The sequence below is a fragment of the Podarcis bocagei genome (genome assembly GCF_964188305.1).
Source record: "Podarcis bocagei genome assembly, chromosome: 11".
In the NCBI taxonomy this organism is placed as follows: Eukaryota; Metazoa; Chordata; class Lepidosauria; order Squamata; family Lacertidae; genus Podarcis; species Podarcis bocagei.
Genome location: NC_138136.1, coordinates 16,979,625 through 16,993,655, shown reverse-complemented (window position 1 = coordinate 16,993,655; position 14,031 = coordinate 16,979,625). Strand labels below are relative to the sequence as shown.

The 14,031-nt window shown below is 42.8% G+C and overlaps 1 pseudogene across 1 annotated transcript; it reads left to right on the top strand.

Moving 5' to 3' along the window:
* Positions 1 to 11,755: 11,755 nt before the first annotated feature.
* On the top strand, positions 11,756 to 12,834 carry LOC308597570 (protein S100-A6 pseudogene; annotated as a pseudogene). Its single transcript, XR_014013364.1, has 2 exons — positions 11,756 to 11,795; positions 12,485 to 12,834. The product of XR_014013364.1 is annotated as a protein S100-A6 pseudogene (transcript).
* The last annotated feature ends 1,197 nt before the right edge of the window (positions 12,835 to 14,031 follow it).

Here is a 14,031-nt window from a genome sequence, read left to right as displayed (position 1 = left end):
TCTTTGACTTTACTCTCTAAGCTCTACAGCACGAACTTGCCTAAATATCTTCTGTAGAAAAGTCCAGAGGCTGGATGGGACAGATATTAATTTGCTTCCTATCGATTTTAATTCTCCCTGTCTTCTTCAGTGCTTTAACAAGCACTACGGTTATTTAAGATGGGGACCAATCTTCCCCCTTCCAATTTTCCAGTTACTGGTTGAAAAAGAAGAGTTGGAAGTTTGAGAGTTTGGCACGGCTCTATTTACATTTCCAAACATTTATTTTAATGAAGTGTGTTCGTGAGCAGCATGGTCCTACACAGTGTCAAAATTTTGTGCTTCCCCTACCATTACAACAAGAGCAACATCATAAAGCTTGTCTTGTCTTGCTTTCTACTGATGCAATTCCCAACACTTTCCCTCTCCGCTATGAGTGTCAGCACAGGACACAGTAAGAGTCCTCTGGATCAGTCCAAGAGTCGATCCACATTTTGTTTCTGCCTCCTAGAAGAATTTTTGCCTGCCTGCACAATCAGCAAGTGGAAGGTAGAACTCTGTACCAGCAAAGTGTGGCCGGCATCATTGCGTAACTGGTGGCCAAAAGGGGTCCAGTGTAGGACCAATAGGACTGGCAAAGGGTAGGACTCTACCCAGTCCAATCCCCTAGCCCAGCAGAAAGAGAGTTGCTCTGCCAATGTCCCCATGTGTTTTATAGGCAGTCAATCTAAAAAAAGCAGAAATGAGAGAGGTTCCTCTATATGAAACCTGCAATATTGTAGACAAATAGGTTCAGAGTGTGCGTGTACTAAGTGCCATTTTAATTTCTTTACATTTGAAGGAAATGTCTAAAACTTTTCTTTTGGGAAGAACTGGATGAAATTTGCAGGTATCGCTGCCCTTTCTGAGGGGATAGCAACCTTTTTCAGCAGGGGGCTGGTCCACTGTCCCTCAGACCTGGTGGGGGGCCTGACTATATTTTGGAAAAAAATAATGAATGAATTCCTGTGCCCCACAAATAACCCAGAGATGCATTTTAAATAAAAGCACACATTCTACTCATGTAAAAACACCAGGCAGGCCCCACAAATAACCCAGAGATGCATTTTAAATAAAAGGACACATTCTACTCATGTAAAAACATGCTGATTCCTGGACCATCCGCAGGCCGGATTGAGAAGGTGATTGGGCCGGATCCGGCCCCCGGGCTTTAGTTGTGATAAAGGTAAAGGTAAAGGGACCCCTGACCATTAGGTCCAGTCGTGGCCGACTCTGGGGTTGCGGCGCTCATCTCGCTTTATTGGCCGAGTGAGCCAGCATACAGCTTCCGGGTTCATGCGGCCAGCATGACTAAGCCGCTTCTGGCGAACCAGAGCAGCGCACGGAAACGCCGTTTACCTTCCTGCCGGAGTGCTACCTATTTATCTACTTGCACTTTGACGTGCTTTCGAACTGCTAGGTTGGCAGGAGCAGGGACCGAGCAACGGGAGCACACCCTGTCGCGGGGATTCGAACCACGAGCCTTCTGATTGGCTCTGTGGTTTAACCCACAGTGCCACCCGCACCCCATTTTAGTTGTGATAGATCCTACTAAATTTCAGAAGGATGACTGCAGTAGGTTTCCTGCAAGGATAGCATTTACAGATTTAGTGGGGGTAAAAAAGAAAGCAGTTGTTCTCCCCAAGTGTTTGGGGTGAAATTTTGATCTGAAGAAAGCAGGTATGAGCAAGGTGCTGCTAGGTAAGAAACCTGCCCAATTGCAGACAACTTTGATCCACATTTTGCTCAAATCCCTCTTTCCCATTTCCCTGGTAGCATGTACGTAAGTTACATATTTACACACAGATTTGAATTCTGATTCATTCACCAGTTTTACATATGCTGCCATAGTTCAGGCAACTGCCTCTTTAAAATTTGTATATACATCCACTGAATTAATAGTTCATTTGGTATTGATCTTTCTTTTCTAAAATAAAAGCGCCTTTCACGTGTTTAAAAGTTGCAAAACTGCAACTAGAGATGACATGCCTATGAAGCCAACAGGCAGCACTGTGCGCAGCCAACACCCGGCATTTTCCACAGTGTTCAATGTACCAGTGAAAATTGATTTGTTTGTACATTTTGTGAGTGCATTTCCAGAGTAGCTCTACTATTCAAACTATGTCTTGTTTGTAGGCAGCTTTTATGAACTAGACCAGCCTTTGTCAACCTGGTGCCCTCTCAATGTTCTGGACTACAATTCATTTCAGCCTCAGGGAGCACAGGAGTACAGGAGCCAAAATTTTCTGAACGGCACCAAGTTAGTGAAGACTGACCAATGTTCCTTCTGCCTGTCTACTTTTACAGTGAGATTTTGTACCAGCATTTTAAAATGAGCGTAATTTTATTATTTTGCCATTTGGAGAGTTAACCAGGTGGAAAACAGAGATAATGTCAATTAACTTGAGTTATTTTCTTACAGGTAGAATCCGTGTGATAAATTTTCCTTTGTCATTTGAAGCCAAAGCTCTCACTTCCTTTTGCCAGCTGACATTTCCTATCATTAGTTAGTATGTATCATTACTTTAGAAATGTAGAATCTGCTGTCGATACCTATGAACATTGTCATAATCCTTGATTTGAAACAATTATCTTCCTATTAGAACAACGAACTGCAAGACTAGGAAACCCCAGGTGATAAATGGCCAGTCTCAAATTCCTAGGCAAACATGTTCTTAAAGAATAAACCTTAAACAAAGCTAAGGGTTGTGCAACTGCTAGATATCATTGTGAATCATTGTTACTTATTCTTCTGGCTAACTCATAAAGACCTCCGGGTATAGGGCAGTAAAGTGATACCTCAGGTTACAAACGTTTTGGGTTACAAATGCTTCAGGTTACAGACTCTGCTAACCCGGAAGTAGTACCTCGAGTTAAGAACTTTACCTCAGGATGAGAACAGAAATTGCGCGGCGGCGGCGGGAGGCCCCATTAGCTAAAGTGGTACCTCAGGTTAAGAACAATTTCAGGTTAAGAACGGACCTCTGGACCGAATTAAGTACTTAACCTGAGGTACCACTGTATATAAATTCAATTAATCATCATCATCATCAATCTGTAAAAATGTACAGTATGTGCTGTGTCATTATTTTCAAAAATAGTTTTAAGTACATAAGAAGAGCCTGCTGGCCAGGTTAAGGGCCCGTCTAGTCCAGCATCCTGTTGTTGTTGTTGTTGTTGTTGTTGTTGTTGTTGTTGTTGTTGTTGTTGTTGTTGTTGTTGTTGTTGTTTATTAAATGTATATAATGCCCTTCATCAAGAGATTTTGGGTTGGTAAAATACAAGATGAAACACAAGTAAATAATTAAACCCAAACAACAAAACAAGAAACTCCTCCTTCCCACAGATACATTTAATCTTACAGATTAAGATATTAATCAGCCCAAAGCCTGGTTGAAGAGGAACATTTTCACCGGGTGCCTAAAAATATATAATGAAGGCGCCTGTTCTCACAATGGCCAACCAGATGCATTGTGGGAAACCTTCTTGGTAGTGGTGTCCTCCCTGTGGAACACCCTCCCATCAGATGTCAAACAGATAAACGGCCACACAACTTTCCAAAGACATTGCGAAAGCATGTGGGCTATGGTAAGAATGCAACACAAGGTGCAGAAGCTTGACATTCCAGTAGATTTCTCTGAGGAGAAGCTCCTGAAGGCAGTACAGGGCTTGTCTCTGATGATGTGACTATTGTACTCACCAAAATTCCTGCTCTTGTTTGTTAGTAGGGATGGAAAAGGGTTTGCCTTTTTTTCAATTGGCCAATGTCACAGATTTCAGACACACAGATCTATACATATCATTTACACCATTAACTATCTTAGGGGTCAGCAAACATTTTCAGGAGGGGGCCAGTCCACTGCCCCTCAGACCTTGTGGGGGCCGGACCCACCCCCTCCCGAAAGCACCCCCCTCCCAAAAGGTCCCCCCGCCAATGTCACTCACACCGCAGCCACCGACGCTGCCTCGTCTTTGGCAGTGTCGGCGTCCTCTGTCTCGGTGTGGCGCAGAGCCATGCTGCTGGTTTTGGTGGCGGAGGCAGCCTCTGCGCCGCTGCCACGTCCTTCCTGCTCGGTCCCCTCAGCTGGAAGGAAGGGGCGGTGCCCAGAGGTGTCCGCGGCTTCTGATTGGCTGCAGAAGCCAGTCTACACGCGGTGAGGCCTCCATGCCACGCCTGTTTAGCACGGGGACTGACTGAGCGGGCAGCAGGGTCCGTAAGGTTCGTGGGCTGGATTAACGAGCCCAGTGGACCATATCTGGCCTGCGGGCCTTAGTTTGCTGACGTCTGAACTATCTAAAACAGGGGTAGGAAACGTAGTATCATAGAATTGTAGGGCTGGAAGGGATCCTGAGAATCATCTAGTCCAGGAACGTCCAACTCCCAATAGACTGTGATCTACTCACAGTATTAAAAAACTGGCAGTGATCTACCCATTGTCGTTGGATGGACCAAAGTTGATGAGCTTTTTTGGGAAAAGCAAAGTTGATGAGTTTTTTAGGGAGCCACAGGTTCCCCCCTTTTTTGGGGGAAGGAAATCACTGAGTGGCCAAAGATCTAGTCCAGGAACACCCCACGATCTACCAGTAGATCATGATCTAGTTCAAATATCTGGAATAGAATTGAAGTTGTCCCATACTGAGATCAAACCCGCAATCTTGACATTATCAGCACCATGCTCTAACCAACTGAGCTATCCAGGCTCCGGTGCTCTCCAGAAGTTGTTGGGCCCCAACACCCATCCGTCTTGGTCAATATGTCCAATGGCCAGGCATGCTGGGTGTACTAGTCCAAGTGGGTGGCCTGACATTGGTTACCCCCGATATAGAGAATGGCTGTAAATTAATCTGGAATTCCTGAACATTGCAAATCTTTCTATCAAGCACATTTGAAGTTGCATTAACATGGTGCGACTCCTTTCTCCCTTCCAATCCTAGATTTTATCTGGAAGTTTTTAAAATAAAGTCCCAAGTGTATTTCACCCTATGTGAAACAAGTGTCAATTCATTTGCTAATAGAGGCATAAAAATGGATGAACCAGATTGTAAAAGGGAAAGAAAAGATACTTTGAAGTGCAGTTTTGCTCTGAGGAATGATTGGGGGGAAAGCTGCCTTGTAGGGTTCCATCCTTATTGTCCTTGCAATGATTTCAAGATCAGATATGCTCAAGCTGATAAGTAAAATGGTGCTCCTTCTAACAGCTAGCCCCCAAAAAAACCTGCTTCACTGTGAGATCTTTCATGAATAACACACACTTATTTCAAAATGATTAAAACCAGAAGCTGATAAAGGGTTGTGGGAAATATTTTCAAAGGCAATGAGGGAACTGAGTGACAATGAAAAGGTTAGACACCTACGTGCTGGTTGTACTTTGTTTCTTTTTTCTTTCTTTTTAAATTAACTATTTGTTGAATTTCTAAATGGAATTAAAACCATAGTTATACTGCTTTGAGAAAAGCCTGCTTGTTGGGATTCTGTACAATCTTTTGGTGGGATACAGCAAGCCAAATGGAAGCCCTCACCACCTGCAGTGGGGATGGAAACTGATCTCCAACAATTCTCCTCTCAAAGTGCAGCCCTCATCCCAGATGTCCCAACCATCAGAAATTGAATTTTCTGTGAATGCAAGGAGTGAAGAGGCAAGGCAGACCTGTTAAATGAGCAAAACAGCACAAGAATTGCGGGATCCAACCCTTTTTATTTGAGATCTGTCTGTTAGAGAAGCGATTTGTGAATTCTGGACACCAAAAATGAAGCGTGACGGTCTGTGGGATGACCAGACTCAACTTCATCATTTGAGCAGTCTTTCCATTACACATCTTGCCTCATTTTGTCACACGTTTACATATTGTGATATGACAGCAGGCTAGGAATACCTTTTCTTAGGCTGACTACATGTTAATAGTTCAGAAGAGTTGCTAAATTTTTCACTAGTGGGAGCTAATGGTTGAGAGGTATCTGAAGATCTTTATTGAGTGATAGGCTGTGTACACATGGCATTTTATTCTAGAATCAATACTGCGTACTTGTTTTTATTAAGTAAGGCACACACAATCTAGTTCTATTGCATTTTTTTGGGGGGGGGGGTATTGCCTCTGAAAAGTGCTTCCTGAGAAACTGGTTTCATTCTGCGAATAAAAGTTCATTGCAGATGGATTTAGCATTATCCCACAGTATGTCCATTTAAAAACAGAAAAAAGAGATGTAACGGGCAGGGAAATTACTTCAATGTGTTATACGTAGGACTTTCTCTGAAGATGGTTCAGAAACTTCAGCTAGTGCAGAATTTGGAGGCCATGTTACTCACAGGGGCAAGATGGCAGTGGTGTAGTACAGGGGCGGTTGCCTCAGGAACAAAATTGTTAGTGCAAAATTTCAACACCTGGTGCTGCCTCAATACAGCTGTGCACTTCCATCGTTGGAAACAGCTTCTCCATGCAAAAGAGGAAGTAATCTCTCCAGACAACGGAACAACTATTCTTTTTTATCTCTGTGGCTGCTATCTCCTGACTGATGCGGACGCCATTAGGCAGTTGAATGCACATGCATACAGTGGTACCTCGGGTTAAGTACTTAATTTGTTCCGGAGGTCCGTTCTTAACCTCAAACTGTTCTTAACCTGAAGCATCACTTTAGCTAATGGGACCTCCTGCTGCTGCCGTGCCACCGGAGCACGATTTCTATTCTCATCCTGAAGCAAAGTTCTTAACCTGAGGTACTATTTCTGGGTTAGTGGAGTCTGTAACCTGAAGCGTATGTAACCCAAGGTACCACTGTACTTTGTCCATTTCCCTTCCTCCCACCAATCCCTCAGCATGGTCCCGGGTGCTGAGAACCCATGCTATGCCACTGCAAGACATTTTGAGCATATTACACTGAAACTGGCCTGACGGCACTGGCTGCCAACTAGTTTCCAAGCCCAATTCAAAGTGCTGGTCTTGACCTATACAGCCTTAAAAGGCTAAGGACTGCAGTACTTCAAGCACTGCCTCTCCCATATGGACCAACTCAGAACCTGGGAGCATTCTCTGAGGCCCTTCTTCGTGTGTCACCTCTGTAAGAGGTCTGTAGGGTGGCAACAGGGGAATGGGCCTTTTCTACAGTGGCTCCCCATTTGTAGAACGCTCTCCCCAGAAAGGTTCAGCTGGCACCTTCATTATACACCTTTAGCTGCTAGGCAGAAACTTTCCTCTTCAACCAGTTTGTCTGACTGACATCTGATGCCCTTTTAAATGTGCTATGGGAGGTGGGATCATCTGTTTGTTGTTTATTATGTATTTTGAGGTTTTTATATTGTAATTCTATGTTGTGAACTGCCCTGAGATCTGTGGATGAAGGGCGGTATACAAATTTACGAATTAATAATAATAATTTTTAATATCCAACCAGCCGAAGGATGTTGTAAGTCCCGAGGATCAGATAGAGAGGTCTAAAGGACAACATTGCCCCTCCCTCAGGCTTGAGGCTCCTAACCTCAGGCATGTCTGAATGAGAAACAGAGCGAGCTAGCAGAAGACTGAATGTTGGGCAGGACCCAGCAGGCCAGGATGAATCTCAACCCACCATTTTCTATAGGGCTGGAATGTCTGCATACGACTCGAATGAAGAAGCAGAAATTCGCAATTATGCTTTGAGGTTTTTATCTGTTCCTGGAAACAAGTGTGGTTTATTCATGTGTGTGCTGTGGTTTGAGATTTATATTTGTTGGAACCCAGTCATATGGGCAGGGTACAAATATACTAACACTAATACAGTGGTACCTCGGGTTACAGACGCTTCAGGTTACAGACTCCGCTAACCCAGAAATAGTACCTCAGGTTAAGAACTTTGCTTCAGGATGAGAACTGAAATCACGCGGCAGCAGCGGGAGGCCCCATTAGCTAAAGTGGTACTTCAGGTTAAGAACAGTTTCAGGTTAAGAACTGAGCTCCAGAACGAATTAAGTTCTTAACCTGAGGTACCACTGTACTAATACTAATACTAATACTAATACTAATACTAATACTAATACTGCCTTGGGGTGGGCAGTGGATTCTGCCTAGTAGGAGTGCACATTTATTTGTTGCCTAACTTACAGGCTGTCTTTCAAGCTACAGTTGGCCCTTCAAGGTGATGCAAAGATTTAAATATCCAAATTTAGATTTCTAATCATAATAAATAATCAGAAAGATGCTGCTTGCCTCCAGTTATGCTGCAGCCATTGTAAGGAAACCAAACATTACAAAAGCACCTTGTTCTCTCCTCTAAAGGAAGCCAACCCCATATACCACGGGCCCTGGCAGCCTTCACTATTTAGGAAGGGCATAACAATTATATCGCATTGGCTCTCTTATGGCCCAGAGTTGGGCTGTTGTGGAACATATTTCTGCTTTCTGAAAGTAGCTTTCAAGTAAAAATAAAAAGTGGGCTTGGGCATTTTGGCACAAAGGAACTGGGGGAAAATGAGAGGGGGGACATAGACGTCAAATGTTTTTTATTCCGTTTCCTGAGGGGCTGAACTGGGTGTTCCGTTGAATGTGTGGTTTCTTTTGAAAGCTTATGGAAATGCCCTCCCTCTCATCTACTAAAATTCAAAACATAGACACAAATCATTTATAGGAGACAAAAAACAATAAGTAGTGTCAGCACAGAGGGCTATATTTTACTTGGCTGTGCCATGAGGAATTATGGTGGCTTGCAATGAGTAGAATATAAAGTAACATACGGTGCTTGTTCACAACAGGGCTGGAAATTATAAAATGTAAAATCCAATATATTTTCTTCATGGTGTCAAACAGCTGGGAGTTTTTTATGGCTTCTAGCAGGATGTCATGCCTTTTCTCGTGGACCAATAATTCCAGAAGCACATTTAAGTGCATGCTGTTCTTTATGTGTTTTGATGTGTGTTTTTAAAGTACTTGCAAATTTTAATAGAGTGAGACTCATGCCGATGTAATGATACTTTAAGTGATCAAACTTAGACTTGCTTAGTTAAACAAGTAGCAGCAAAGTATTTAATATAATGCTGAGAATATGGCTTTTAAAGGAAGGTGATAGCATAGGTATTTAATATAATGCTGAGAATATGACTTTTAAAGGAAGATGATAGCAACACTGTTGAATGAAGCTGAATGTTGGAAGACTTAGGACAAACAAATGAAGGTCCTTCTCCACACACATATTGTTAAACTAGGGAATCCACTCTCACAAGAAGTAGTGATGGGCAGGAACTTAGAAGGCTTTCAAAGAGGATTAAATGAATTCATAGGAGATATGCCTTGTTGTTGTTATTTAGTCGTTTAGTCATGTCCGACTCTTTGTGACCCCATGGACCAGAGCACGCCAGGCACTCCTGTCTTCCACTGCCTCCCGCAGTTTGGTCAAACTCATGCTGGCAGCTTCGAGAACACTATCCAACCATCTCGTCCTCTGTCGTCCCCTTCTCCTTGTGCCCTCCATCTTTCCCAACATCAGGGTCTTTTCCAGGGAGTCTTCTCTTCTCATGAGGTGGCCAAAGTATTGGAGCCTCAGCTTCACGATCAGTCCTTCCAGTGAGCACTCAGGGCTGATTTCTTTCAGAATGGATAGGTTTGATCTTCTTGCAGTCCATGGGACTCTCAAGAGTCTCCTCCAGCACCATAATCCAAAAGCATCAATTCTTCGGCGATCACCCTTCTTTATGGTCCAGCTCTCACTTCCATACATCACTACTGGGAAAACCATAGCTTTTACTATACAGACCTTTCTTGGCAAGGTGATGTCTCTACTTTTTAAGATGCTGTCTAGGTTTATCATTGCTTTTCTCCCAAGAAGCAGGGGTCTTTTAATTTTGTGGCTGCTGTCACCATCTGCAGTGATCATGGAGCCCAAGAAAGTAAAATCTCTCACTGCCCTGTCAGTGGCTAACTAGCCATGATGGCTGTGTTCTCTTTCCACTGTTGGAAATGACATGCTTCTGAATCCCAGTTGACGGGAATCACAAGTGGGCAAACCATTGTGCATATACAGTGGTTCGAACGTCTCCATTGATGAACATTTTGGTTTTCAAATGCCGAAAACCCGGAAGTAAATGCTTCCATTTTCAAATGTGCCCCGGAAGTCGAGGGGTTTCCACTGTTTTTCAATTTTCTCAATTCAATTTGCAGACCGCCCTTTGTGCCTCGGTTTTTGAACGTTTCAGAACTCAAACGGTCTTCCAAAACAGATTACGTCCGAAAACCGAGGTACTACTGTATATATAAATAATTTTTGATGATATGGAAAGTAACAGAGTGGCTTACAGCTAGGACGCTAAATAACTCTTCCAGGTGACTGATAACCTCTTTGTAAAGATGTACAGGTTCTTTATATTCAAAAATGATTTTACTTTCATAAACACATAACTGAAAAGAATATATTTACAATCTCATGCTTATTCACCTTCTTCCTTATAGAGAGTTCTTGCACAGGTTTGACCCTATTAACGTTTAGGGATATTTAGCTGCCTGTTTCATTTCAGATAGATCACAATGACACCCACTGTCCTCAGCAGTGTCCTGAGAAGTCTCTCTCAGCAACCATTCTTCCTCACACCCACAGAGAGAAGAAGCAGAAAGCACTTAAAAATGAGTTACTGGAATAACATCTTCTAAAAGTTCTGTTCTTACCACATATTCCAATTCATTCCCAGATCTCTCTTCTGAAAGGCATGGGAATTTGACAAATTTCTGTGTGGAAACAGATATTTTCCTAGAAATATCTAATATACCCAAGAAATATCTAAATCTTGATTTTGAACTTGGCTGATCTTCATGCATATGACCTCAAACACAAACTGGGGTGCTGGTAGGGACTGATATTGGATCCTCACTCAATAAAACCAGAAGATCTTAAATAATCTTATCATTACAGGAACATGACCACGTAGACATTTTAAAATGCCACCTCCAAATTAGTTTTCCTGCTTCTCATCCTGTTAATGCTATTCAGTTCCATATTACCAACGTTTGTTAACATTGCAACATGTTAGTAATTAATAGTTATCAGTTGTGCTTATGCAAGGAGATATGTCATTATATCCGTCTGTAAATAATATTCCTTTTTTTTCTACTGCTCATCTGGCTTGACTGCAAATATTAATTTATCCAAATCCTATAGTTTAGGGAAATCATTCTTATTGATTTCTCTGACAGAGTGTACAGCTCATTCTGAAGCATTTTGTCTGACCTGGATATAGAAAACACTGTCTTGCCTTCAAGATTTCTCTTCTCTTGCTTGTCATTTCTGTCCAGACTCTGTATTATCTGAGTTATGAAATGCTATAGACTGATAGATATCGGCAAGTCTTGATTAAAATTCATTCCACATAGCTTGCTGGCTGCCTCAAAGGAGCAAAGGTCCTAAGAACTGAAAATCCAAGTTATTTTTTGAAGTGTTAAGCATGAAAAACAGGTCTTTGTTTGATACACACATCTGAGTTTCTTTCTTTCTCTCACTCTTCATTCTGACCCAACATCTGGCCACTGTTGAGAACCTGCAATGCCTGAGTTGTGGTTTTGTCATCTCCAGATACTGCTGACAGTTAAACTACTGTGTGACAAGCGCAGCTTACCACCGAATTTCTGAAACTTGCAAAGAAGCAAGGCATCATAGCTTGTGACACAGGCAGTTGATTTCCCACATCACTCCATTTTTTTCATTTTCTGAAAGAACCAGCCTCATTTTAATGCAGCTTGCGACTTTTCCGTGTCACTCCTTGTCCTCTCCATCTCCAATCATCTGCAGCACGTACTTTCATCCCCTTCCTCATTTTGACTGGCAGGTAAAAGCATCAAGACAGATCTATCTTGTAGACATTTGGCTTATAAAATGGTAATGAAAAGAGCCCATGAAATCTGGTGGGAAGACTATTAGAGTCGGACCAGGGTTCAGTCATGAAACACTCTAGAAACCATTGAACTAGCCTCAACATAACCTGTCTCACAGGAGTTTTGTCAGAACAAATGGGACAACCTTAAGAGAGGGATAACTTAGAGGACATCCACACCATGCATTTAAAGTACCTGGCTCCCCCCCCATCCCCAGAAACCTGGAAACTGTAGTTTACCCTTCACAGAGCTATGATTTCCAGTACTCCTAAGACACTACCGTCCCCAGAACATTGTGGGGAAGCAATGTCTTTTAAATGTGCTTTAAATGGATGGTGTAGATATTATCCTATATAGCTCTGGCTACATAAGTATTCAGAATTAGAAAAATGACAAAGGTAACAGAGATACAGCACTCCTCTCTACCCCCGACCCATGATTATTCTACTCAGTGATAAAATACCAGAATCAGAATGTGTTGTCCAGGAGCACATTATACGCCAGTGTATTTCCAATAACTACTTTTCTTGAAAGCATGCGATGTTTTGCTAAGTGTCTTACATATTGTTGTGAGTTGGGGGCTGGTTTTGTCTTGGTTAAATGCCAGTGGAGGATCACTTCCCCATCTCTTCCTACCATTCAGCATTGGACCATTTTGCTTCTGATCTCTCACCATGGCAGCACCTCTTGACCAAGCTATTGGTTTGCTGGTTGTCATCTTCCACAAATACGCTGGCAAGAATGGTGATAAGAACAATCTAAGTAAGAAGAAGTTGAAGGAGCTGATACAGAAAGAGCTGACCATTGGGCCAAGACTGCAGGACGCAGAGATACAGACATTAATGAAAGATCTGGACTGCAATGGGGACCAAGTCATGAACTTCCAGGAAGATGTCACTTTCCTGGGTGCCATGGCAATGATGTACAATGAAGCTTTGTGTTTGTAAATGTACGCCCCGGTGGGACGAGGTGTCATGGTTCAGGATTATACCTTTGTAGGCGGTTTCATGTCCAATAAAATTTAAGTTTTGTAATAAAGGGGGAAAAAGGAAGCCAATGGAGGATTCCATGGTTGAACTAGCCTTTGTGAGATAGTACCACCTAAGCATGGCCATTGGTACAACAAAGGAAGTTGCTCTGTGCCAGAGACCAAATGGGTGATACTGGGCCTAGGAGCAGGCAGAAGCCAGAGAGTGAGAGCCATGCTTGATTTCTGGTGGAATCCAAGGAGGTGGCTATGGGAGAAGCAAGACTTTCTGGGGTGTTAATGCTGTGAATCCCTGCACCATAAGCTCAGATGGAAGATATGTGTAAATAAACCATATAGCATAAAGACACCACAGTCTCCGCTGTGCCTCATTCCGAGGAAACTGAACCCTGGGAAAGAGCCTGGAACTTATGGAACCTCACACCGCTCAGAGATTGGGCTGGTGTGCAACAACATGCAGTGTCGGAAGAGAAAGGGGGGAAAGTCATGTTTCCTTTTTAGCCCAAATTAACACAACCATAGACACTGGGATGGGAACGGTGAAGGACAAATTGATGTAACAGCTATGTTAAATCATGTTCGTATTTGCCATGTAAGAAGCATTCACTTAATTGGCACGCAAAATGTTGTGTTCAAACCTGCCTGTGAATCCTGTCATAATGACTTGGCTCTCTAGAGGAAGCTCAAGCAGGTTTTGCTTGACAGAACACAGGCAAGTTTTAAAATACTATAACTTGCTCAAAGGAAACCCAAGGGATGCCAACTGTATCCAAGGGAATATAGATAAGCATGAAGGCTCTCTCTTGAATGAGCCTCTCCCCATACTCCTGGTATGGGAAAATTCAGATTGAGGTTGGGAGAAGTGTGGGAAGGCAGTGATTTGGAGACGAACACCATTTGGACACCATAGAATTAATGGAGGTACAAGAAGCTTACTTTCCAATTTAAATGACATAACGGATGAACCCTGAGTCTTGTAGGCTATGATGCTGTATGTGTGCCTTCATTTCCACTGTTTCTATTGATAAAGAAGGTGTACATGCCTATCTAAAGTCTCCCCAAATGTTGAAGCATCGCAAATTGAGCAGGCCAACACCTCTACCTCCATCAGGGCAGCATGGTTTTGCCTCCAGAATTCAGCAGCTGGCTTGGTGTAAATGTGGCCATGGTGTCACCCCACATATTTTATAATTAAATAACAG